Here is a 24,190-nt window from a genome sequence, read left to right as displayed (position 1 = left end):
CGAAAAAACGGTAAGCCTATAGCCCACGAAAATATGATTTTTGGGACGAAAAATAAAGTGCCTCGAAGGCGCTGGTTCTCCGCATGTAATAGTCCCAGGGCATGTGCAGACGCCGTTTAACGCGATAAATAAACGATTAGGCAAAGAATAATTTTTCCCTCAAAATCGAAAAAACGGTAAGCCTATAGCCCATGAAAATATCATTTTTGGGACGAAAAATATAGTGCCTCGAGGGCGCTGGTTCTCCGCATGTAATAGTCCCAGGGCATGCGCAGACGCCGTTTAACGCGATAAATAAACGATTATGCAAAGAATAATTTTTCCCTCAAAATCGAAAAAACGGTAAGCCTATAGCCCATGAAAATATCATTTTTGGGACGAAATATAAAGTGCCTCGAGGGCGCTGGTTCTCCGCATGTAATAGTCCCAGGGCATGCGCAGACGCCGTTTAACGCGATAAATAAACGATTAGGCAAAGAATAATTTTTCCCTCAAAATCGAAAAAACGGTAAGCCTATAGCCCATGAAAATATCATTTTTGGGACGAAAAATAAGTGCCTCGAGGGCGCTGGTTCTCCGCATGTAATAGTCCCAGGGCATGCGCAGACGCCGTTTAACGCGATAAATAAACGATTATGCAAAGAATAATTTTTCCCTCAAAATCGAAAAAACGGTAAGCCTATAGCCCACGAAAATATGATTTTTGGGACGAAATATAAAGTGCCTCGAGGGCGCTGGTTCTCCGCATGTAATAGTCCCAGGGCATGTGCAGACGCCGTTTAACGCGATAAATAAACGATTAGGCAAAGAATAATTTTTCCCTCAAAATCGAAAAAACGGTAAGCCTATAGCCCATGAAAATATCATTTTTGGGACGAAAAATAAAGTGCCTCGAGGGCGCTGGTTCTCCGAATGTAATAGTCCCAGGGCATGCGCAGACGCCGTTTCACGCGATAAATAAACGATTAGGCAAAGAATAATTTTTCCCTCAAAATCGAAAAAACGGTAAGCCTATAGCCCACGAAAATATCATTTTGGGACGAAAAATTAAGTGCCTCGAGGGCGCTGGTTCTCCGCATGTATCAGTCCCAGGGCATGCGCAGACGCCGTTTAACGCGATAAATAAACGATTAGGCAAAGAATAATTTTTCCCTCAAAATCGAAAAAACGGTAAGCCTATAACCCATGAAAATATAATTTTTGGGACGAAAAATAAAGTGCCTCGAGAGCGCTGGTTCTCCGCATGTATCAGTCCCAGGGCATGCGCAGACGCCGTTTAACGCGATAAATAAACGATTAGGCAAAGAATAATTTTTCCCTCAAAATCGAAAAAACGGTAAGCCTATAGCCCATGAAAATATCATTTTTGGGACGAAAAATAAAGTGCCCCGAGGGCGCTGGTTCTCCGCATGTATCAGTCCCAGGGCATGCGCGGACGCCGTTTAACGCGATAAATAAACGATTATGCAAATAATAATTTTTCCCTGAAAATCGAAAAAGCGCGCTAAATGAGCGACTGGCCACATTTTATATTTACCCCCAAAATTGAAAAAACATTAAGCCTATAGCCCATGAAAATATTGGTTTCCGGGAGCTAAAGTAAGTTGCCTCGAAATCGCTGGTTCTTCGCATATATCGCTCCCCACGCATGCGCAAACGACGCTAAGCGCGATAAATAAGCGACTGGCCCCATATTATATTTCCCCCCAAAATTGAAAAAACACTAAGCCTATAGCCCATGAGAATGTTGGTTTCCGGGAGCTAAAATAAGTTGCCTCGAAATCACAGGCTCTTCGCATATATCGCTCCCGACGCATGCGCAAACGACGCTAAGCGCGATAAATAAGCGACTGGCCACATATTATATTTCCCCCAAAAATGGAAAAAACACTAAGCCTAAAGCCCATGAAAATATTGGTTTCCGGGAGCTAAAATAAGTTGCCTCGAAATCACTGGTTCTTCGCATATATCGTTCCCCATGCATGCGCAAACGACGCTAAGCGCGATAAATAAGCGACTGGCCCCATATTATATTTCCCCCCAAAATTGAAAAAACACTAAGCCTATAGCCCATGAAAATATTGGTTTCCGGGAGCTAAAATAAGTTGCCTCGAAATCGCAGGTTCTTTGCATATATCGCTCCCCACGCATGCGCAAACGACGCTAAGCGCGATAAATAAACGACTGGCCACATATTATATTTCCCCCAAAAATGGAAAAAAACGCTAAGCCTACAGCCCATGAAAATATTGGTTTCCAGGAGCTAAAATAAGTTGCCTCGAAATCACTGGTTCTTCGCATATATCGCTCCCCAAGCATGCGCAAACGACGCTAAGCGCGATAAATGAGCGACTGGCCACATATTATATTTCCCCCCAAAATTGAAAAAACGCTAAGCCTACAGCCCATGAAAATATTGGTTTCCGGGAGCTAAAATAACTTGCCTCGAAATCCCAGGTTCTTCGCATATATCGCTCCCCAAGCATGCGCAAACGACGCTAAGCGCGATAAATAAGCGACTGGCCACATATTATATTTCCCCCAAAAATGGAAAAAAACACTAAGCCTTTAGCCCATGAAAATATTGCTTTCCGGGAGCTAAAAAAAGTTGCCTCGAAATCGCAGGTTCTTGGCATATATCGCTCCCCAAGCATGCGCAAACGACGCTAAGCGCGATAAATAAGCGACTGGCCCCATATTATATTTCCCCCCAAAATTGAAAAAACACTAAGCCTATAGCCCATGAGAATGTTGGTTTCCGGGAGCTAAAATAAGTTGCCTCGAAATCACAGGCTCTTCGCATATATCGCTCCCGACGCATGCGCAAACGACGCTAAGCGCGATAAATAAGCGACTGGCCACATATTATATTTCCCCCAAAAATGGAAAAAACACTAAGCCTAAAGCCCATGAAAATATTGGTTTCCGGGAGCTAAAATAAGTTGCCTCGAAATCACTGGTTCTTCGCATATATCGTTCCCCATGCATGCGCAAACGACGCTAAGCGCGATAAATAAGCGACTGGCCCCATATTATATTTCCCCCCAAAATTGAAAAAACACTAAGCCTATAGCCCATGAAAATATTGGTTTCCGGGAGCTAAAATAAGTTGCCTCGAAATCGCAGGTTCTTTGCATATATCGCTCCCCACGCATGCGCAAACGACGCTAAGCGCGATAAATAAACGACTGGCCAGATATTATATTTCCCCCAAAAATGGAAAAAAACGCTAAGCCTACAGCCCATGAAAATATTGGTTTCCAGGAGCTAAAATAAGTTGCCTCGAAATCACTGGTTCTTCGCATATATCGCTCCCCAAGCATGCGCAAACGACGCTAAGCGCGATAAATGAGCGACTGGCCACATATTATATTTCCCCCCAAAATTGAAAAAACGCTAAGCCTACAGCCCATGAAAATATTGGTTTCCGGGAGCTAAAATAACTTGCCTCGAAATCCCAGGTTCTTGGCATATATCGCTCCCCAAGCATGCGCAAACGACGCTAAGCGCGATAAATAAGCGACTGGCCACCTATTATATTTCCGCCAAAAATGGAAAAAACACTAAGCCTTTAGCCCATGAAAATATTGCTTTCCGGGAGCTAAAATAAGTTGCCTCGAAATCGCAGGTTCTTGGCATATATCGCTCCCCAAGCATGCGCAAACGACGCTAAGCGCGATAAATAAGCGACTGGCCCCATATTATATTTCCCCCCAAAATTGAAAAAACGCTAAGCCTACAGCCCATGAAAATATTGGTTTCCGGGAGCTAAAATAAGTTGCCTCGAAATCCCAGGTTCTTCGCATATATCGCTCCCCACGCACGCGCAAACGACGCTAAGCGCGATAAATGAGCGACTGGCCACATATTATATTACCCCCAAAAATGGAAAAAACACTAAGCCTATAGCCCATGAAAATATTGGTTTCCGGGAGCTAAAATAAGTTGCCTCGAAATCGCAGGTTCTTGGCATATATCGCTCCCCAAGCATGCGCAAACGACGCTAAGCGCGATAAATGAGCGACTGGCCACATATTATATTACCCCCAAAAATGGAAAAAACACTAAGCCTATAGCCCATGAAAATATTGGTTTCCGGGAGCTAAAATAAGTTGCCTCGAAATCGCAGGTTCTTGGCATATATCGCTCCCCAAGCATGCGCAAACGACGCTAAGCGCGATAAATAAGCGACTGGCCACCTATTATATTTCCGCCAAAAATGGAAAAAACACTAAGCCTAAAGCCCATGAAAATATTGGTTTCCGGGAGCTAAAATAAGTTGCCTCGAAATCCCAGGTTCTTCGCATATATCGCTCCCCACGCATGCGCAAACGAAGCTAAGCGCGATAAATAAGCGACTGGCCACATATTATATTTCCCCCAAAATTGAAAAAACATTAAGCCTATAGCCCATGAAAATATTGGTTTCCGGGAGCTAAAATAAATTGCCTCGAAATCGCAGGTTCTTGGCATATATCGCTCCCCACGCATGCGCAAACGAAGCTAAGCGCGATAAATAAGCGACTGGCCGCATAATATATTTCCCCCCAAAATTGAAAAAACACTAAGCCCATAAAAATATTGGTCTCCGGGAGCTAAAATAAGTTGCCTCGAAATCGCAGGTTCTTCGCATATATCGCTCCCCACGCATGCGCAAACAACTCTAAGCGCGATAAATGAGCGACTGGCCACATATTATATTTCCCCTAAAAATGGAAAAAAACACTAAGCCTATAGCCCACGAAATTATTGGTTTCCGGGAGCTAAAATAAGTTGCCTCGAAATCACTGGTTCTTCGCATATATCGCTCCCCAAGCATGCGCAAACGACGCTAAGCGCGATAAATAAGCGACTGGCCACATATTATATTTCCCCCAAAAATGGAAAAAAACACTAAGCCTATAGCCCATGAAAATATTGCTTTCCGGGAGCTAAAATAAGTTGCCTCGAAATCCCAGGTTCTTCGCATATATCGCTCCCCAAGCATGCGCAAACGACGCTAAGCGCGATAAATAAGCGACTGGCCACATATTATATTTCCCCCAAAAATGGAAAAAAACACTAAGCCTATAGCCCATGAAAATATTGGTTTCCGGGAGCTAAAATAAGTTGCCTCGAAATCGCAGGTTCTTGGCATATATCGCTCCCCAAGCATGCGCAAACGACGCTAAGCGCGATAAATAAGCGACTGGCCACCTATTATATTTCCGCCAAAAATGGAAAAAACACTAAGCCTAAAGCCCATGAAAATATTGGTTTCCGGGAGCTAAAATAAGTTGCCTCGAAATCGCAGGTTCTTCGCATATATCGCTCCCCACGCATGCGCAAACGAAGCTAAGCGCGATAAATAAGCGACTGGCCACATATTATATTTCCCCCAAAATTGAAAAAACACTAAGCCTTTAGCCCATGAAAATATTGCTTTCCGGGAGCTAAAATAAGTTGCCTCGAAATCGCAGGTTCTTGGCATATATCGCTCCCCAAGCATGCGCAAACGACGCTAAGCGCGATAAATAAGCGACTGGCCCCATATTATATTTCCCCCCAAAATTGAAAAAACGCTAAGCCTACAGCCCATGAAAATATTGGTTTCCGGGAGCTAAAATAAGTTGCCTAGAAATCCCAGGTTCTTCGCATATATCGCTCCCCACGCACGCGCAAACGACGCTAAGCGCGATAAATGAGCGACTGGCCACATATTATATTACCCCCAAAAATGGAAAAAACACTAAGCCTATAGCCCATGAAAATATTGGTTTCCGGGAGCTAAAATAAGTTGCCTCGAAATCGCAGGTTCTTGGCATATATCGCTCCCCAAGCATGCGCAAACGACGCTAAGCGCGATAAATGAGCGACTGGCCACATATTATATTACCCCCAAAAATGGAAAAAACACTAAGCCTATAGCCCATGAAAATATTGGTTTCCGGGAGCTAAAATAAGTTGCCTCGAAATCGCAGGTTCTTGGCATATATCGCTCCCCAAGCATGCGCAAACGACGCTAAGCGCGATAAATAAGCGACTGGCCACCTATTATATTTCCGCCAAAAATGGAAAAAACACTAAGCCTAAAGCCCATGAAAATATTGGTTTCCGGGAGCTAAAATAAGTTGCCTCGAAATCGCAGGTTCTTCGCATATATCGCTCCCCACGCATGCGCAAACGAAGCTAAGCGCGATAAATAAGCGACTGGCCACATATTATATTTCCCCCAAAATTGAAAAAACATTAAGCCTATAGCCCATGAAAATATTGGTTTCCGGGAGCTAAAATAAATTGCCTCGAAATCGCAGGTTCTTGGCATATATCGCTCCCCACGCATGCGCAAACGAAGCTAAGCGCGATAAATAAGCGACTGGCCGCATAATATATTTCCCCCCAAAATTGAAAAAACACTAAGCCCATAAAAATATTGGTCTCCGGGAGCTAAAATAAGTTGCCTCGAAATCGCAGGTTCTTCGCATATATCGCTCCCCACGCATGCGCAAACAACTCTAAGCGCGATAAATGAGCGACTGGCCACATATTATATTTCCCCTAAAAATGGAAAAAAACACTAAGCCTATAGCCCACGAAATTATTGGTTTCCGGGAGCTAAAATAAGTTGCCTCGAAATCACTGGTTCTTCGCATATATCGCTCCCCAAGCATGCGCAAACGACGCTAAGCGCGATAAATAAGCGACTGGCCACATATTATATTTCCCCCAAAAATGGAAAAAAACACTAAGCCTATAGCCCATGAAAATATTGCTTTCCGGGAGCTAAAATAAGTTGCCTCGAAATCCCAGGTTCTTCGCATATATCGCTCCCCAAGCATGCGCAAACGACGCTAAGCGCGATAAATAAGCGACTGGCCACATATTATATTTCCCCCAAAAATGGAAAAAAACACTAAGCCTATAGCCCATGAAAATATTGGTTTCCGGGAGCTAAAATAAGTTGCCTCGAAATCGCAGGTTCTTGGCATATATCGCTCCCCAAGCATGCGCAAACGACGCTAAGCGCGATAAATAAGCGACTGGCCACCTATTATATTTCCGCCAAAAATGGAAAAAACACTAAGCCTAAAGCCCATGAAAATATTGGTTTCCGGGAGCTAAAATAAGTTGCCTCGAAATCGCAGGTTCTTCGCATATATCGCTCCCCACGCATGCGCAAACGAAGCTAAGCGCGATAAATAAGCGACTGGCCACATATTATATTTCCCCCAAAATTGAAAAAACACTAAGCCTAAAGCCCATGAAAATATTGGTTTCCGGGAGCTAAAATAAGTTGCCTCGAAATCGCAGGTTCTTGGCATATATCGCTCCCCAAGCATGCGCAAACGACGCTAAGCGCGATAAATAAGCGACTGGCCACCTATTATATTTCCGCCAAAAATGGAAAAAACACTAAGCCTAAAGCCCATGAAAATATTGGTTTCCGGGAGCTAAAATAAGTTGCCTCGAAATCGCAGGTTCTTCGCATATATCGCTCCCCACGCATGCGCAAACGAAGCTAAGCGCGATAAATAAGCGACTGGCCACATATTATATTTCCCCCAAAATTGAAAAAACACTAAGCCTAAAGCCCATGAAAATATTGGTTTCCGGGAGCTAAAATAAGTTGCCTCGAAATCGCAGGTTCTTCGCATATATCGCTCCCCACGCATGCGCAAACGAAGCTAAGCGCGATAAATAAGCGACTGGCCACATATTATATTTCCCCCAAAATTGAAAAAACATTAAGCCTATAGCCCATGAAAATATTGGTTTCCGGGAGCTAAAATAAATTGCCTCGAAATCGCAGGTTCTTCGCATATATCGCTCCCCACGCATGCGCAAACAACTCTAAGCGCGATAAATAAGCGACTGGCCACATATTATATTTCCCCCAAAAATGGAAAAAAACACTAAGCCTATAGCCCACGAAAATATTGGTTTCCGGGAGCTAAAATAAGTTGCCTCGAAATCGCAGGTTCTTGGCATATATCGCTCCCCAAGCATGCGCAAACGACGCTAAGCGCGATAAATAAGCGACTGGCCACATATTATATTTCCCCCAAAAATGGAAAAAAACACTAAGCCTATAGCCCATGAAAATATTGCTTTCCGGGAGCTAAAATAAGTTGCCTCGAAATCCCAGGTTCTTCGCATATATCGCTCCCCAAGCATGCGCAAACGACGCTAAGCGCGATAAATAAGCGACTGGCCACATATTATATTTCCCCCAAAAATGGAAAAAAACACTAAGCCTATAGCCCATGAAAATATTGGTTTCCGGGAGCTAAAATAAGTTGCCTCGAAATCGCAGGTTCTTGGCATATATCGCTCCCCAAGCATGCGCAAACGACGCTAAGCGCGATAAATAAGCGACTGGCCACCTATTATATTTCCGCCAAAAATGGAAAAAACACTAAGCCTAAAGCCCATGAAAATATTGGTTTCCGGGAGCTAAAATAAGTTGCCTCGAAATCGCAGGTTCTTCGCATATATCGCTCCCCACGCATGCGCAAACGAAGCTAAGCGCGATAAATAAGCGACTGGCCACATATTATATTTCCCCCAAAATTGAAAAAACACTAAGCCTAAAGCCCATGAAAATATTGGTTTCCGGGAGCTAAAATAAGTTGCCTCGAAATCGCAGGTTCTTCGCATATATCGCTCCCCACGCATGCGCAAACGAAGCTAAGCGCGATAAATAAGCGACTGGCCACATATTATATTTCCCCCAAAATTGAAAAAACATTAAGCCTATAGCCCATGAAAATATTGGTTTCCGGGAGCTAAAATAAATTGCCTCGAAATCGCAGGTTCTTCGCATATATCGCTCCCCACGCATGCGCAAACAACTCTAAGCGCGATAAATGAGCGACTGGCCACATATTATATTTCCCCTAAAAATGGAAAAAAACACTAAGCCTATAGCCCACGAAATTATTGGTTTCCGGGAGCTAAAATAAGTTGCCTCGAAATCACTGGTTCTTCGCATATATCGCTCCCCACGCATGCGCAAACAACTCTAAGCGCGATAAATGAGCGACTGGCCACATATTATATTTCCCCTAAAAATGGAAAAAAACACTAAGCCTATAGCCCACGAAATTATTGGTTTCCGGGAGCTAAAATAAGTTGCCTCGAAATCACTGGTTCTTCGCATATATCGCTCCCCACGCATGCGCAAACAACTCTAAGCGCGATAAATGAGCGACTGGCCACATATTATATTTCCCCTAAAAATGGAAAAAAACACTAAGCCTATAGCCCACGAAATTATTGGTTTCCGGGAGCTAAAATAAGTTGCCTCGAAATCACTGGTTCTTCGCATATATTACTCTCCACGCATGCGCAAACGACGCTAAGCGCGATAAATGAGCGACTGGCCACATATTATATTACCCCCAAAAATGGAAAAAACACTAAGCCTATAGCCCATGAAAATATTGGTTTCCGGGAGCTAAAATAAGTTGCCTCGAAATCGCAGGTTCTTGGCATATATCGCTCCCCAAGCATGCGCAAACGACGCTAAGCGCGATAAATGAGCGACTGGCCACATATTATATTACCCCCAAAAATGGAAAAAACACTAAGCCTATAGCCCATGAAAATATTGGTTTCCGGGAGCTAAAATAAGTTGCCTCGAAATCGCAGGTTCTTGGCATATATCGCTCCCCAAGCATGCGCAAACGACGCTAAGCGCGATAAATAAGCGACTGGCCACCTATTATATTTCCGCCAAAAATGGAAAAAACACTAAGCCTAAAGCCCATGAAAATATTGGTTTCCGGGAGCTAAAATAAGTTGCCTAGAAATCGCAGGTTCTTCGCATATATCGCTCCCCACGCATGCGCAAACGAAGCTAAGCGCGATAAATAAGCGACTGGCCACATATTATATTTCCGCCAAAAATGGAAAAAAACACTAAGCCTATAGCCCATGAAAATATTGGTTTCCGGGAGCTAAAATAAGTTGCCTCGAAATCACTGGTTCTTCGCATATATTACTCTCCACGCATGCGCAAACGACGCTAAGCGCGATAAATGAGCGACTGGCCACATATTATATTTCCCCTAAAAATGGAAAAAAACACTAAGCCTATAGCCCACGAAATTATTGGTTTCCGGGAGCTAAAATAAGTTGCCTCGAAATCGCAGGTTCTTCGCATATATCGCTCCCCAAGCATGCGCAAACGACGCTAAGCGCGATAAATAAGCGACTGGCCACATATTATATTTCCCCCAAAAATGGAAAAAAACACTAAGCCTATAGCCCATGAAAATATTGCTTTCCGGGAGCTAAAATAAGTTGCCTCGAAATCCCAGGTTCTTCGCATATATCGCTCCCCAAGCATGCGCAAACGACGCTAAGCGCGATAAATGAGCGACTGGCCACATATTATATTTCCCCTAAAAATGGAAAAAAACACTAAGCCTATAGCCCACGAAATTATTGGTTTCCGGGAGCTAAAATAAGTTGCCTCGAAATCGCAGGTTCTTCGCATATATCGCTCCCCACGCATGCGCAAACAACTCTAAGCGCGATAAATGAGCGACTGGCCACATATTATATTTCCCCTAAAAATGGAAAAAAACACTAAGCCTATAGCCCACGAAATTATTGGTTTCCGGGAGCTAAAATAAGTTGCCTCGAAATCACTGGTTCTTCGCATATATCGCTCCCCAAGCATGCGCAAACGACGCTAAGCGCGATAAATAAGCGACTGGCCACATATTATATTTCCCCCAAAAATGGAAAAAAACACTAAGCCTATAGCCCATGAAAATATTGCTTTCCGGGAGCTAAAATAAGTTGCCTCGAAATCCCAGGTTCTTCGCATATATCGCTCCCCAAGCATGCGCAAACGACGCTAAGCGCGATAAATAAGCGACTGGCCACATATTATATTTCCGCCAAAAATGGAAAAAAACACTAAGCCTATAGCCCATGAAAATATTGGTTTCCGGGAGCTAAAATAAGTTGCCTCGAAATCGCAGGTTCTTGGCATATATCGCTCCCCAAGCATGCGCAAACGACGCTAAGCGCGATAAATAAGCGACTGGCCACCTATTATATTTCCGCCAAAAATGGAAAAAACACTAAGCCTAAAGCCCATGAAAATATTGGTTTCCGGGAGCTAAAATAAGTTGCCTCGAAATCGCAGGTTCTTCGCATATATCGCTCCCCACGCATGCGCAAACGAAGCTAAGCGCGATAAATAAGCGACTGGCCACATATTATATTTCCCCCAAAAATGGAAAAAACACTAAGCCTAAAGCCCATGAAAATATTGGTTTCCGGGAGCTAAAATAAGTTGCCTCGAAATCGCAGGTTCTTCGCATATATCGCTCCCCACGCATGCGCAAACGAAGCTAAGCGCGATAAATAAGCGACTGGCCACATATTATATTTCCCCCAAAATTGAAAAAACATTAAGCCTATAGCCCATGAAAATATTGGTTTCCGGGAGCTAAAATAAATTGCCTCGAAATCGCAGGTTCTTCGCATATATCGCTCCCCACGCATGCGCAAACGAAGCTAAGCGCGATAAATAAGCGACTGGCCGCATAATATATTTCCCCCCAAAATTGAAAAAACACTAAGCCCATAAAAATATTGGTCTCCGGGAGCTAAAATAAGTTGCCTCGAAATCGCAGGTTCTTCGCATATATCGCTCCCCACGCATGCGCAAACAACTCTAAGCGCGATAAATGAGCGACTGGCCACATATTATATTTCCCCTAAAAATGGAAAAAAACACTAAGCCTATAGCCCACGAAATTATTGGTTTCCGGGAGCTAAAATAAGTTGCCTCGAAATCACTGGTTCTTCGCATATATCGCTCCCCACGCATGCGCAAACAACTCTAAGCGCGATAAATGAGCGACTGGCCACATATTATATTTCCCCTAAAAATGGAAAAAAACACTAAGCCTATAGCCCACGAAATTATTGGTTTCCGGGAGCTAAAATAAGTTGCCTCGAAATCACTGGTTCTTCGCATATATCGCTCCCCACGCATGCGCAAACAACTCTAAGCGCGATAAATGAGCGACTGGCCACATATTATATTTCCCCTAAAAATGGAAAAAAACACTAAGCCTATAGCCCACGAAATTATTGGTTTCCGGGAGCTAAAATAAGTTGCCTCGAAATCACTGGTTCTTCGCATATATTACTCTCCACGCATGCGCAAACGACGCTAAGCGCGATAAATGAGCGACTGGCCACATATTATATTACCCCCAAAAATGGAAAAAACACTAAGCCTATAGCCCATGAAAATATTGGTTTCCGGGAGCTAAAATAAGTTGCCTCGAAATCGCAGGTTCTTGGCATATATCGCTCCCCAAGCATGCGCAAACGACGCTAAGCGCGATAAATGAGCGACTGGCCACATATTATATTACCCCCAAAAATGGAAAAAACACTAAGCCTATAGCCCATGAAAATATTGGTTTCCGGGAGCTAAAATAAGTTGCCTCGAAATCGCAGGTTCTTGGCATATATCGCTCCCCAAGCATGCGCAAACGACGCTAAGCGCGATAAATAAGCGACTGGCCACCTATTATATTTCCGCCAAAAATGGAAAAAACACTAAGCCTAAAGCCCATGAAAATATTGGTTTCCGGGAGCTAAAATAAGTTGCCTAGAAATCGCAGGTTCTTCGCATATATCGCTCCCCACGCATGCGCAAACGAAGCTAAGCGCGATAAATAAGCGACTGGCCGCATATTATATTTCCCCTAAAAATGGAAAAAAACACTAAGCCTATAGCCCACGAAATTATTGGTTTCCGGGAGCTAAAATAAGTTGCCTCGAAATCACTGGTTCTTCGCATATATTACTCTCCACGCATGCGCAAACGACGCTAAGCGCGATAAATGAGCGACTGGCCACATATTATATTTCCCCTAAAAATGGAAAAAAACACTAAGCCTATAGCCCACGAAATTATTGGTTTCCGGGAGCTAAAATAAGTTGCCTCGAAATCGCTGGTTCTTCGCATATATTACTCTCCACGCATGCGCAAACGACGCTAAGCGCGATAAATGAGCGGCTGGCCACATATTATATTTCCCCTAAAAATGGAAAAAAACACTAAGCCTATAGCCCACGAAATTATTGGTTTCCGGGAGCTAAAATAAGTTGCCTCGAAATCGCTGGTTCTTCGCATATATTACTCTCCACGCATGCGCAAACGACGCTAAGCGCGATAAATGAGCGGCTGGCCACATATTATATTACCCCCAAAAATGGAAAAAACACTAAGCCTATAGCCCATGAAAATATTGGTTTCCGGGAGCTAAAATAAGTTGCCTCGAAATCGCAGGTTCTTGGCATATATCGCTCCCCAAGCATGCGCAAACGAAGCTAAGCGCGATAAATAAGCGACTGGCCGCATATTATATTTCCCCTAAAAATGGAAAAAAACACTAAGCCTATAGCCCACGAAATTATTGGTTTCCGGGAGCTAAAATAAGTTGCCTCGAAATCACTGGTTCTTCGCATATATTACTCTCCACGCATGCGCAAACGACGCTAAGCGCGATAAATGAGCGACTGGCCACATATTATATTTCCCCTAAAAATGGAAAAAAACACTAAGCCTATAGCCCACGAAATTATTGGTTTCCGGGAGCTAAAATAAGTTGCCTCGAAATCACTGGTTCTTCGCATATATCGCTCCCCACGCATGCGCAAACAACTCTAAGCGCGATAAATGAGCGACTGGCCACATATTATATTTCCCCTAAAAATGGAAAAAAACACTAAGCCTATAGCCCACGAAATTATTGGTTTCCGGGAGCTAAAATAAGTTGCCTCGAAATCACTGGTTCTTCGCATATATTACTCTCCACGCATGCGCAAACGACGCTAAGCGCGATAAATGAGCGACTGGCCACATATTATATTACCCCCAAAAATGGAAAAAACACTAAGCCTATAGCCCATGAAAATATTGGTTTCCGGGAGCTAAAATAAGTTGCCTCGAAATCGCAGGTTCTTGGCATATATCGCTCCCCAAGCATGCGCAAACGACGCTAAGCGCGATAAATGAGCGACTGGCCACATATTATATTACCCCCAAAAATGGAAAAAACACTAAGCCTAAAGCCCATGAAAATATTGGTTTCCGGGAGCTAAAATAAGTTGCCTAGAAATCGCAGGTTCTTCGCATATATCGCTCCCCACGCATGCGCAAACGAAGCTAAGCGCGATAAATAAGCGACTGGCCGCATAATATATTTCCCCCCAAAATTGAAAAAACACTAAGCCCATAAAAATATTGGTCTCCGGGAGCTAAAATAAGTTGCCTCGAAATCGCAGGTTCTTCGCATATATCGCTCCCCACGCATGCGCAAACAACTCTAAGCGCGATAAATGAGCGACTGGCCACATATTATATTTCCCCTAAAAATGGAAAAAAACACTAAGCCTATAGCCCACGAAATTATTGGTTTCCGGGAGCTAAAATAAGTTGCCTCGAAATCACTGGTTCTTCGCATATATTACTCTCCACGCATGCGCAAACGACGCTAAGCGCGATAAATGAGCGACTGGCCACATATTATATTTCCCCTAAAAATGGAAAAAAACACTAAGCCTATAGCCCACGAAATTATTGGTTTCCGGGAGCTAAAATAAGTTGCCTCGAAATCGCTGGTTCTTCGCATATATTACTCTCCACGCATGCGCAAACGACGCTAAGCGCGATAAATGAGCGGCTGGCCACATATTATATTTCCCCTAAAAATGAAAAAAAACACTAAGCCTATAGCCCACGAAATTATTGGTTTCCGGGAGCTAAAATAAGTTGCCTCGAAATCGCTGGTGCTTTGCATGTATCACTCCCCACGCATGCGCGAACGCTGATTAGCGCGGTAAATAAACCACTAGACTGAGTATAATTTTCTCGAAAAAAATGAAAAGACAGTTAGCCTGTAGGCCATGAATATATTCGTTTCCGCAAAGTAAAGTTCATTGTCTCGAAATCAGTGATGTTTCGCATATATCACTCCCCGCACGTGCACTGACGCGATTTAAACGAGAAATAAACGTTTATACGCACAGAATTATTTTACCAAAAAAAGAGGGGGAAGAACGGTAACCTTATTGCCCATGGAAATATTTCGTTTCAGCCAGGTAAAGAAAGCTCTCTCCGAAACGCTGTTTCTCTCCGAAGCTTGAGAAACTCAATTATTTCAGTAAATTGCGTCACATGGAGACCATGCGTCACATCCAGGGCCTGGGTATGGGCTGTTCGAAAATATTTGTGACGAAGTGACGCGGATCGTCGACGCGATACGCCGGATATTCTGCGAGGCGAGCTCCTTAACGCTTCGGCGTTAAAATGGTAAGCCCGTAGCCCATGGATGCATATACCCAGTGCACGTGGTCTGTATACCATTTGTGTAACTAATGTTACTTAGTCTAATAATTAGAGCTGTATAATAAGCAAATTGTCCAAATTTTCCTTAATAGTCTGCCTTACGACGAAAGAATTTGTGAAAACCTTGCTACAAGCTTGCTTGATCCTGTTCTACTGCGTAAATAATCTTATGCGTTTGTCGTCTTCCAGGGCTTCCGTGAACGAAGAGGCAGACAGAACTTGAAACATGCTTTATTGCGTGGCAGCAAGTTAACGTGGCAGAATGACGGCCAAGGAATATAAGGACATAAAGCACACCGCAGCTTGGCGGCCAGCAATTACACACACACAGTGGGCGAGGGTGATGTGATCGCGATATGGCCCACGTGACAGAATGGGAAACGCTATCACACAAACACAGACACGGTTCATCCGTTCCCCCACACTTATTTTGGGAACACCAGTATGGTCACAGCAGATTATGGCACATAGCGCTCAGGTGAGCGGCGCTCTCTCTGTGGGTAGCGATGTTCGTTAGCAGAGTTTGAAGGCTCCGCCGGTTCGCGCTGAAGGATTGCCGTCCTGTCGTTGTCGGTTGAGGAGCCGGCAGCTGGGACCTGTACCGGAGATTCTTGATGGCGTCTCACGAAGGGTAGATCGAACTCCGTTGTGCCGGTGTTATCCTTGCGAATGTGGTTTTGGTTACGCACCCACTGGAAAACACCACGTGGAGTCACTACACTACACCACGTGGAGTCACACTACACACAGGTCCCGTACGGGAGACAACTGTCGCACAGAGCCACTTTGGTCCCGGTCGGAAGTTCAGCACACGAACGTCATCCCCCACACCAAATATTTTCTCGCGACACGGATGGCGCCTTGTCTGATGAAATTGGCGCCGTGACTCTTTGTCCTCGACCGATGGTCGCACCAGGTCCAGTCTGGTCCAGGAGCAAGGTGGAAGGAGTCTTCCGCTGTCGTAGCATGAGGCGTATTACGATACGCCAACAGGAAATCTGGTAGTTACGCAGCCGCTATCCTTGGATTGGTCTTGCGAACCGCTGCCTTAATTGAGGGTTTGGACAAAACGTTCCGCCAATCCGTTGCTGCTTGGGTGATACGGAGCGGTCCGTACGTGTCTCATACCCCTTTGCTTGAGCTAGACTTGGAATTATTCAGAGATGAACTGGCTTCCGTTGTCGGACACCACTGTTTCCGGAAAACGAAATCTGCAAAAAAGTTCATGAATTCATACGATGGTTGCTTCTGAAGTAGTAATGGTCATGGGGCATACTTATGGCTATGATCAATGCGAGAGGAAATGTAGGTAGGTGATGATTTAAGATTATCGCGCGGGTAGGAATGTTGAAAATATAGTTTACGAAATAAAGCAAGCCGAAAGCACTTTCACAGGGCTGAAAGAGGAGCAAGCAGCAAGGAGTTTTTCATGGCAGTTACGCTTGATATGCGGCTTTAATTGCTGTGAATGAAACATGCAGCATTGCTTTACTTCAAGTGATTGAATAAGGGTTTTGAGATGCGGGTCCCAGATGGATGAGGCGTGCTCCACTTTACTCCTAATAAGCATTTTGTATAGGATTAATTTTAATGATCTAGGAGCAGAAGAAAACTTTCGGCGAACATAACCTACCATGCGATTAGTATTAGTTACATTGTCTATGTGCAACGACCAGGAAAGTGACGAAGTTATGTGGACGCCTAGGTATTTATAGGAGGTTACTACCTCTAAGGGAGCCTCATTAAGGTAATAGTTCTGCGGAGAAATATTGCTGCGAGTTACACGCATACATTTACATTTAGTTACGTTAAGTTGCATTAAGCAAACGTCAAACCAATTAGAGATAGCGTTTATATCGTCTTGTAAGAGTTTGTTATCACATTTGTCCGAGATTTCACGGAGGATAACACAGTCATCTGCGAGAAGATAAATATTAGAACAAATGTCATTGGGTAAATCATTAATGTAAATTAAGAAGAGGGCCTATAACTGATCCTTGGGGCACACCAGAGTCTACGGGATTAGATGAGGACATGTGATTGCTTGATTCAACATACTGTGGCCGAATAAGGAGAAAATGCTCAAGCCATGCAAACAGGTTAGGATCTAGATTAAGTTTACTAAGTTTAAATACTAGAAGCAATTGATGACACACTTTGCCGAAGGCCTTGGCAAAATAAAAGAAAACACAGTCTGCGAATGAGCTTTTGTCGTGAATAAGATGAGGGCTGTGAGTAAAAGAAAGAAGAGTTTCACACGACAAGTTTTTTCGTAAACCACGTTGTGCTTTTGTGAAAAATGAATTATTCCCTAAGTGCTTTGCTAAATGCGAGTACAAAATATGTTCAAGAACCTTGCAAGGAATGCTGGTGAGGGAAATGGGGCGGTAGTTGAGGGGCGAATGTTTGCTACCGGACTTATGTAGTGGGACCACCTTCCCGACCTTCCAATCTGCAGGTAGCTGATGGGTATCTAAGGATTGCTGAAAAATTTCGAAAGCAGAACAGATCAATAAACAACAGTATTTTTCAGAAATTTAGCGTTAACCAAATCTGCACCAGGACTTGATGGTAACTTCAGATATTTCATTAGGTTTTCGACCCCAAGAAGTTCAATGATAATAAAGTCCATAGGTGGGTAACTGCAACACTTGAGAGTTGCAAGCACAGGGTTACTACATACGACAAAGTTGTTTCAGAACACAGAATTAAGGATATGGGGACATACATCTTCGGGTACCGGTGAACCACTGGAATCAATCAACGTGACTGAATTATCTTTGGAATGCTTAATAACACGCCATAACTTTTTAGGGGCATTCGCAAGCATTGGGGGCAAAGTGTATTTGGAATGCCTTTTGGCAAGTTTTATAGCTTCTGTGTAAGTACCGTTCGCCTCCTTATAAGCATCCCATTTCGATGCCGGTGAACTTTTATTCGCTATTCGATACAGTCATTTTTTTCGGTTGGAAAGCCTTTTTAACTTGGAATTGAACCAGGGTTTCTCAGCATATTACACTTGATGTAATAAACTTGTCGCTGAGCTCATGTATTTTATTTTTGAAAACGGTTCAGTTCTCATCAACCATGCGATCATCAAATTGGCTTAGGAAAGGATCAAGAAAATTAGCTAGTTTAATATTAATAGCGTCAAAGTTTGCCCTATCGTAGTGGTAAATTATTTTTGTTTCAACAATTGGTTTTATCACAGGAGTTAATATGTTGAAAGAAAGACCCAGGTGATCACTTAAGCCCTTTAAGCTTGAAACAGTAGTAACTATGTCAAGATGCGAGCATAAGATTAAGTCAATAAGGATAGCAGCACTTTCCGAGATCCTAGTTGGTTCTAATACTAATTGTGTTAAGGAAAACAAAGAGCAGAGATCAAGAAAGTCGTTATTTTGTGAAGAAAATGGATGACAGTGCGGAGGTTCAGCAGTCCAGCATACGTTGGGGAAGTTGAAATTCCCCAATAATATAATGGGGTTTGAAGGATACTGCAAAGTAAAGGTGTTAAGCATATCGTGAAGCTCAGCGGTGAAAGTGGATGGGTAGGATGGACCGCGCTAGCAAACAGCTATCGTAATTTTACGGTAACGGATATCAACGCACGCGCACACAACTTCCAGGTTACAGTGAATGTGGACTTGATGACAGTGCAGGGATTTCGAAATAGCGAGTAGTACGCCTCCGCCTTTGCGATCAATGCGATCGCAACGGAAGATACGAAATCGATACAAGTGAAAGATTTCGCAATCTTGCACATGAGGCTGTAGCCACGTTTCCGTCAATGCAATAATACCAGCACTACAGCTATCAATGAGCGATTCAAGTTCCTCGCGTTTGCGAAACACACTTCTAGCGTTTGCAACAAGCACGGAGGCTTGTGGTGTTAAAGATACGCAATTGCCCTTTGCGCATTGCTATGTAGTAGGGTGATGACGCAGATTGTCAGGTGCGCTTGCGTGATCTGGAGCACCACTTTTAGCTCACTTAACGCTGTCACTTGTTGGATCGTACATGAAACATTGTTTATCAATGAAAAGCTTGTTAAAACGTAGTTTAAATGAGGGGGAATTAGGCTGGTTTTTACCCAATTCGAGAAGCTTTTTTCCAGCTAGCCTTGTCGCAGGCTAGAAGTCCTCAGATACTGAAATGTTACTACCTTTAAGCTGGCTGCGCGACGAAAGTATATGCTCTCCTTAATTTTGAAGTTTGATAGTTTCATTATAACCAGGCGACACTTCGTATTTGAAAAAGTACCGATTCGATGCACCCGTTCACCCGAGTTTGGTGGCAAGGCATTTCCCATCGTTGACGACAGAGCATCCAGAGTTTCCTGTTCAGTTTGCAGCCATGACTCACGGGAATCGGGTATGCCGTAAAAAACCAAGTTATTCCGCCTTGACCTGTCTTCCAAGTCATCTAAGCGCGAGACTATGGTTCCCTGCTGCTTTTTCGACCGCTCAGCGCTTTCTTGAAGTATGGCGAAATAATTTTAAAATGCGTGTATAGTGCTTCAGATTTATTTTGAAGTGATTCAAGAAGGCGGAAAATATCGGTTAGCTTGCCTTCAATTGCGTTTTGGGTGGATTTCACATCCTTCATATCCGATTTCAACTCAGACTGACCTTTAGTAAGCTCGACTGTCGACTTCTTTATGTCTTTTAGCATTAATAAGACGGCACTCATCTGATCAGACTGGGATTCGGGAAGACTACTCGAGGCAGATTCATCTTGAGCCGACCTCTGCACCCTTGGAGGCCCCGGGTTTTCCTCGACATCACCGCACTGCAACAACAACAGCGCCACTTCGAGACAATCACACATAGTAGCATATAAGACAAGTGGGCATGGGAGCATCAAAAGTGAGCGATTATCACTCCGTTTAGCACACAGGGTCAAATCGTTACGCACCTGTGGAGCGAAGAAAAGTTGCGCATGAGGCATAGTGCAACGAGTGCTGCTCGCATGCCCACTGAAGGAGTAGTTCATCAGCAAGCTGTTTTTGAAGGGGCTGGGAAAGGGTGGTAAATCAGCCAGTGACGTCGCCCTGGAAACGATGCGGTGTCAGTCTATAGCGGTACATCCAGGAAGAATGGAAGATAATGGAGGCCACACGTGCGGGTGACGGGCTCTTGACGATCTTGGACAGCGTCGACGCACACGCCCTCGGTAGGACAGATGTGGATGGGCGCAGAAGGTGAAACAAGGGCCAGCATCAGGAAAACCTGCGGAGCGAAGAAAAGTTGCGCATGAGGCATAGTGCAACGAGTGCCGCTCGCATGCCCGCAAATTTTCTGCTTCCCTGCGGCCTGTGATCAGTGTGTCATTGAGATAACACGTCACGCTGTTCAGTCCTTTCAGCGCGTTATCCATAATACGTTGAAATGTTGCGGGAGCCAACGAAATGCCAAACGGTCGGCGGTTGACCAAAAATAGACCTTTGTGTGTGTGTTCAGCGTGAGATATTGCTTGGACTCGCCATACATTTCGACCTGCTGGTACGCTCTACTTAGGCCTAGCTTAGAAAAATGTTTGCCACCTGAAAGCGCGGCAAATAACTCGTCCGCTTTTGGTAGGGGATACCTTTCGATGTCGAGTATTGGGCTAAGTGTGACTTTGCAGGCAACGCATAGTCTGACTGAACCGTCGCGTTTGACCACTGGTACGAAAGGCGTATAGCATACGGGCTCGTTGTAACGGGTGTCCCTAGCTCAATTATCCCTAGCTCTTGTAGCTTGGACAATTCGTGTTCGACAGCAGCTTTTAGTGCGAAAGGCACACTTCTAGATTTGAAAAATTTAGGTCTCGCCTCAACCTTGAAGAAGAGGGTAGCCTTTTCACCTTTTACTGTGCCGAGTTCGTCCTTGAACAGTTCTTGATAGCGGATTAGCAAGGACTAATTCAGGCGATTTCTTGGAGCTACTTGTCCTCCCGTGCTGTACGTGGTGAAGTCCATGGATTTGCGTCCAATCCAGCTGGAGATGCTGCCAATTGCGTCCCAGTAGCGGCTGACCATCCTGGCGCAGCATGTACATGTACAATGGCAGGTGCTGGCTCTGTGCGTTGCACTGGACTGCCACAAATGCTACTCCCCAGGGCTGCACAGGTTCATTCGTGTAGGTTCTTAGCGTACGGTTTGCCCTGCGAAATTGAGCATTTGGAAAAAGCGAACGGAACTGTGAAACAGACGTAACTGATACAGCGGCTCCTGTGTTAAGTTCCATGTTAACTGGTAGGTCGTTAACGGTAACTTCGACCATGATCCGTTTTGCTCTTACTTCTGCAGCGGCTTTCACGTTTTGGAAGTTGCTGCATGGCATAGCCAGATTACGAACATGTCGCTCATTTTCGCCTGGCGATTCTTTAATCTGTCGGCTCCGACAACCATGCTTTATGTGGCCCTTTCTCTTGCAATGCAAGCATTTGACATTCATATACCGACAAGAGTTTTCTGAGTGGTTCAATGACCCGCAGCGATAACATGAGACCGAAGTTTGTTCGGTGCGTTAACTTTATGCACGTCATGTTCTGTGGGGGGCGTTGAGCGTGTAGCAGACGCATTTTGAATAGTCGCTTCGATAGCTATTGCCCGATCGACAACTGTTTGAAACTTAAGCTGATTGTTTTCTCCAAATAAGTTGCGTTGAATGTCAGCTCGAAGCAACCCACAAACAAATCTGTCCCTTAAGGCTTGATCGAGAAAAGTGCCGAACCCGCAAGTTTGTGCGAGCCTCCGCAGCTCTGTGGCACACTGAGCAGTAGTAGCCTTTTGCGGCAATTACGAGCCGCGATGAAATTTGCCTCTTTCTCCAATAATGGACAGTTTTGGGACAAAGCAGCTTCGCCGTAGCTCTAAAAGTTCCTCAAAACACTTCTTAGTGGGAATCTCCGGAGTCGTTAACGACTTCGCTAATGCAGATGTCTTCGGTCCTGCCATGCTTATCAACGTATCAGCCTGCTGCTCAACCGGGACCTTCTTAGCCCGTAGAAATGCTTGGAGCCCTTCCTCGTAACTAGTCCAATCGGCGGAAGATTCATCAAATGGTTCTACTTGCCCCAATCACGACGACGTGGCTGCGTTGACTTGTCTTCTCGCGGCTGTCTACCAGGATCCCATCCTTGTCGCCAAGACTATGTCGTGTTCCAGGGCTTCCGTGAACGAAGAGGCACACTGCACTTCAAACATGCTTTATTGCATGGCAGCAACTTAACGTGGCGGAATGACAGTCAAGGAATATAAGGACAAAAAGCACACCACAGCTTGGCGGCCAGCGATTATATACCCGCAGTGGGTGAGGGTGATGTGAGAACGATATGGCCCGCGTGACAGATAGGGAAACGCTATCACACAAGTACACGTGTACAGATATGCGACAGTATTCTGCTCACCCTGCTTGGACTTCTTAAAAAATTAAATTATGTGGTTTACGTGCCAATACCACGTCCTGACTATGACGCTTAGACTTGTCCACAGTGTTTCATAAATAAAATAATTATATAATAATCGATTTATTGCAGCCTACGTGAACCGCTGCTCCGTTTTCCCTCATCTGTATTTTAGCACGCAGTCTCATGACCAGTGTAGTCTAAATAACTGCGAAACACGGCCTTTCAGAGAAACACATGCATTTTTTTAATTATGGGGTTTTACGTGCCAAAACCACTTTCTCATTATGAGGCACGCCGTAGTGGGGGGACTCCGGAAATTTAGATCTCCTGAGGTTCTTTAGCGTGCACCTAAAATCTAGGTATACGGGTGTTTTCGCATTTCGTCCCATCGGAATGCGGTCGCCGTGGCTGGGATTCGATCCCTCGACCTCGTGTTTAGCAGCCCAACACCATAGCCACTAAGCAACCACGGTGGGTGGAACACAAACATTTCTTATTTCGGCCAATCTAGAGGTGAAATTACGGCTTGGCAGTTTGCTCGGGGAACTGTATTCTTTTCCCTGTCGACTGATAGGGCAGCAAGGCATGCGTGTGAGTCGTCTAGATGATTAGCTTGAAATAGACTTGTATGCTTGTGCTCGTAGATGTCAGACGTGACGACGACCGCAAAGCGCCTCGTTTCTGCAGAGCTTGGTTTTACTCAGAAAAACAGCCATCGTGAGGGGGTTACGAAGCAACCTGAAAAACACGCTAAGAAATGTCAGAAAAGAGAAGCAACCGCCCTGAATTTGTATTAGGAAAAGAAAGATTATGCAGCATATATATATTAGTCATATCATAAGAAGCGAACAAACACTGACACCAAGGACAACATAGGGGAAATTACTTGTGCTTAATGAATGAAATAAATAAAACGATAAATTAATGGAAATTAAAGTGGATGAAAAAACCAACTTGCCGCAGGTGGGAACCGAACCCACAACCTTCGCATTTCGCGTGCGATGCTCTACCAATTGAGCTACCGCGGCGCCGTTTCCGCATTCACTTTTTTAGGTAATTATGTGTCCTAGTAGAACCCTGGGAGTGTTAGCCAGCTCCCCCACTCGTAGACCTTGGCGGCGGACGTGGAACGTCCTTTTTGCCGCAGGCGTCACGGAGCAGTGCTTCAGTTCCTTTGACCAAAGTAGTGATGTTCTCTCTAGCGACTGCATGTGGTTCCTGGATATCCTTCTCTCTTTATCTGACAAACGTTGTTCATCATCACGCTCGATGTCAATAAACTTAAAACCGCTGTAGTGTTGCACATTAACACGGGTAAAAGATGGTCCAGAGATGACCATGTCTGTTCGGCTTTGCATTTACGGTTTTCTTACTCGGTTGTGGAATTCCCCTGAAACCGGAAAGTTACGCATGACGGACGCTCGG

The 24,190-nt window shown here is 44.4% G+C and overlaps 1 non-coding gene across 1 annotated transcript; it reads right to left on the bottom strand.

Moving 5' to 3' along the window:
- Positions 1 to 23,720: 23,720 nt before the first annotated feature.
- On the bottom strand, positions 23,721 to 23,793 carry TRNAS-CGA (transfer RNA serine (anticodon CGA)). The gene has a single exon. It is a non-coding gene; the product is annotated as a tRNA-Ser (tRNA).
- Positions 23,794 to 24,190: the final 397 nt, after the last annotated feature.

Source organism: Dermacentor albipictus, chromosome 10 (assembly GCF_038994185.2).
Source record: "Dermacentor albipictus isolate Rhodes 1998 colony chromosome 10, USDA_Dalb.pri_finalv2, whole genome shotgun sequence".
In the NCBI taxonomy this organism is placed as follows: Eukaryota; Metazoa; Arthropoda; class Arachnida; order Ixodida; family Ixodidae; genus Dermacentor; species Dermacentor albipictus.
Note: the sequence above shows the minus strand (reverse complement) of the source record. Positions and strands in the feature narration are given on the sequence as shown.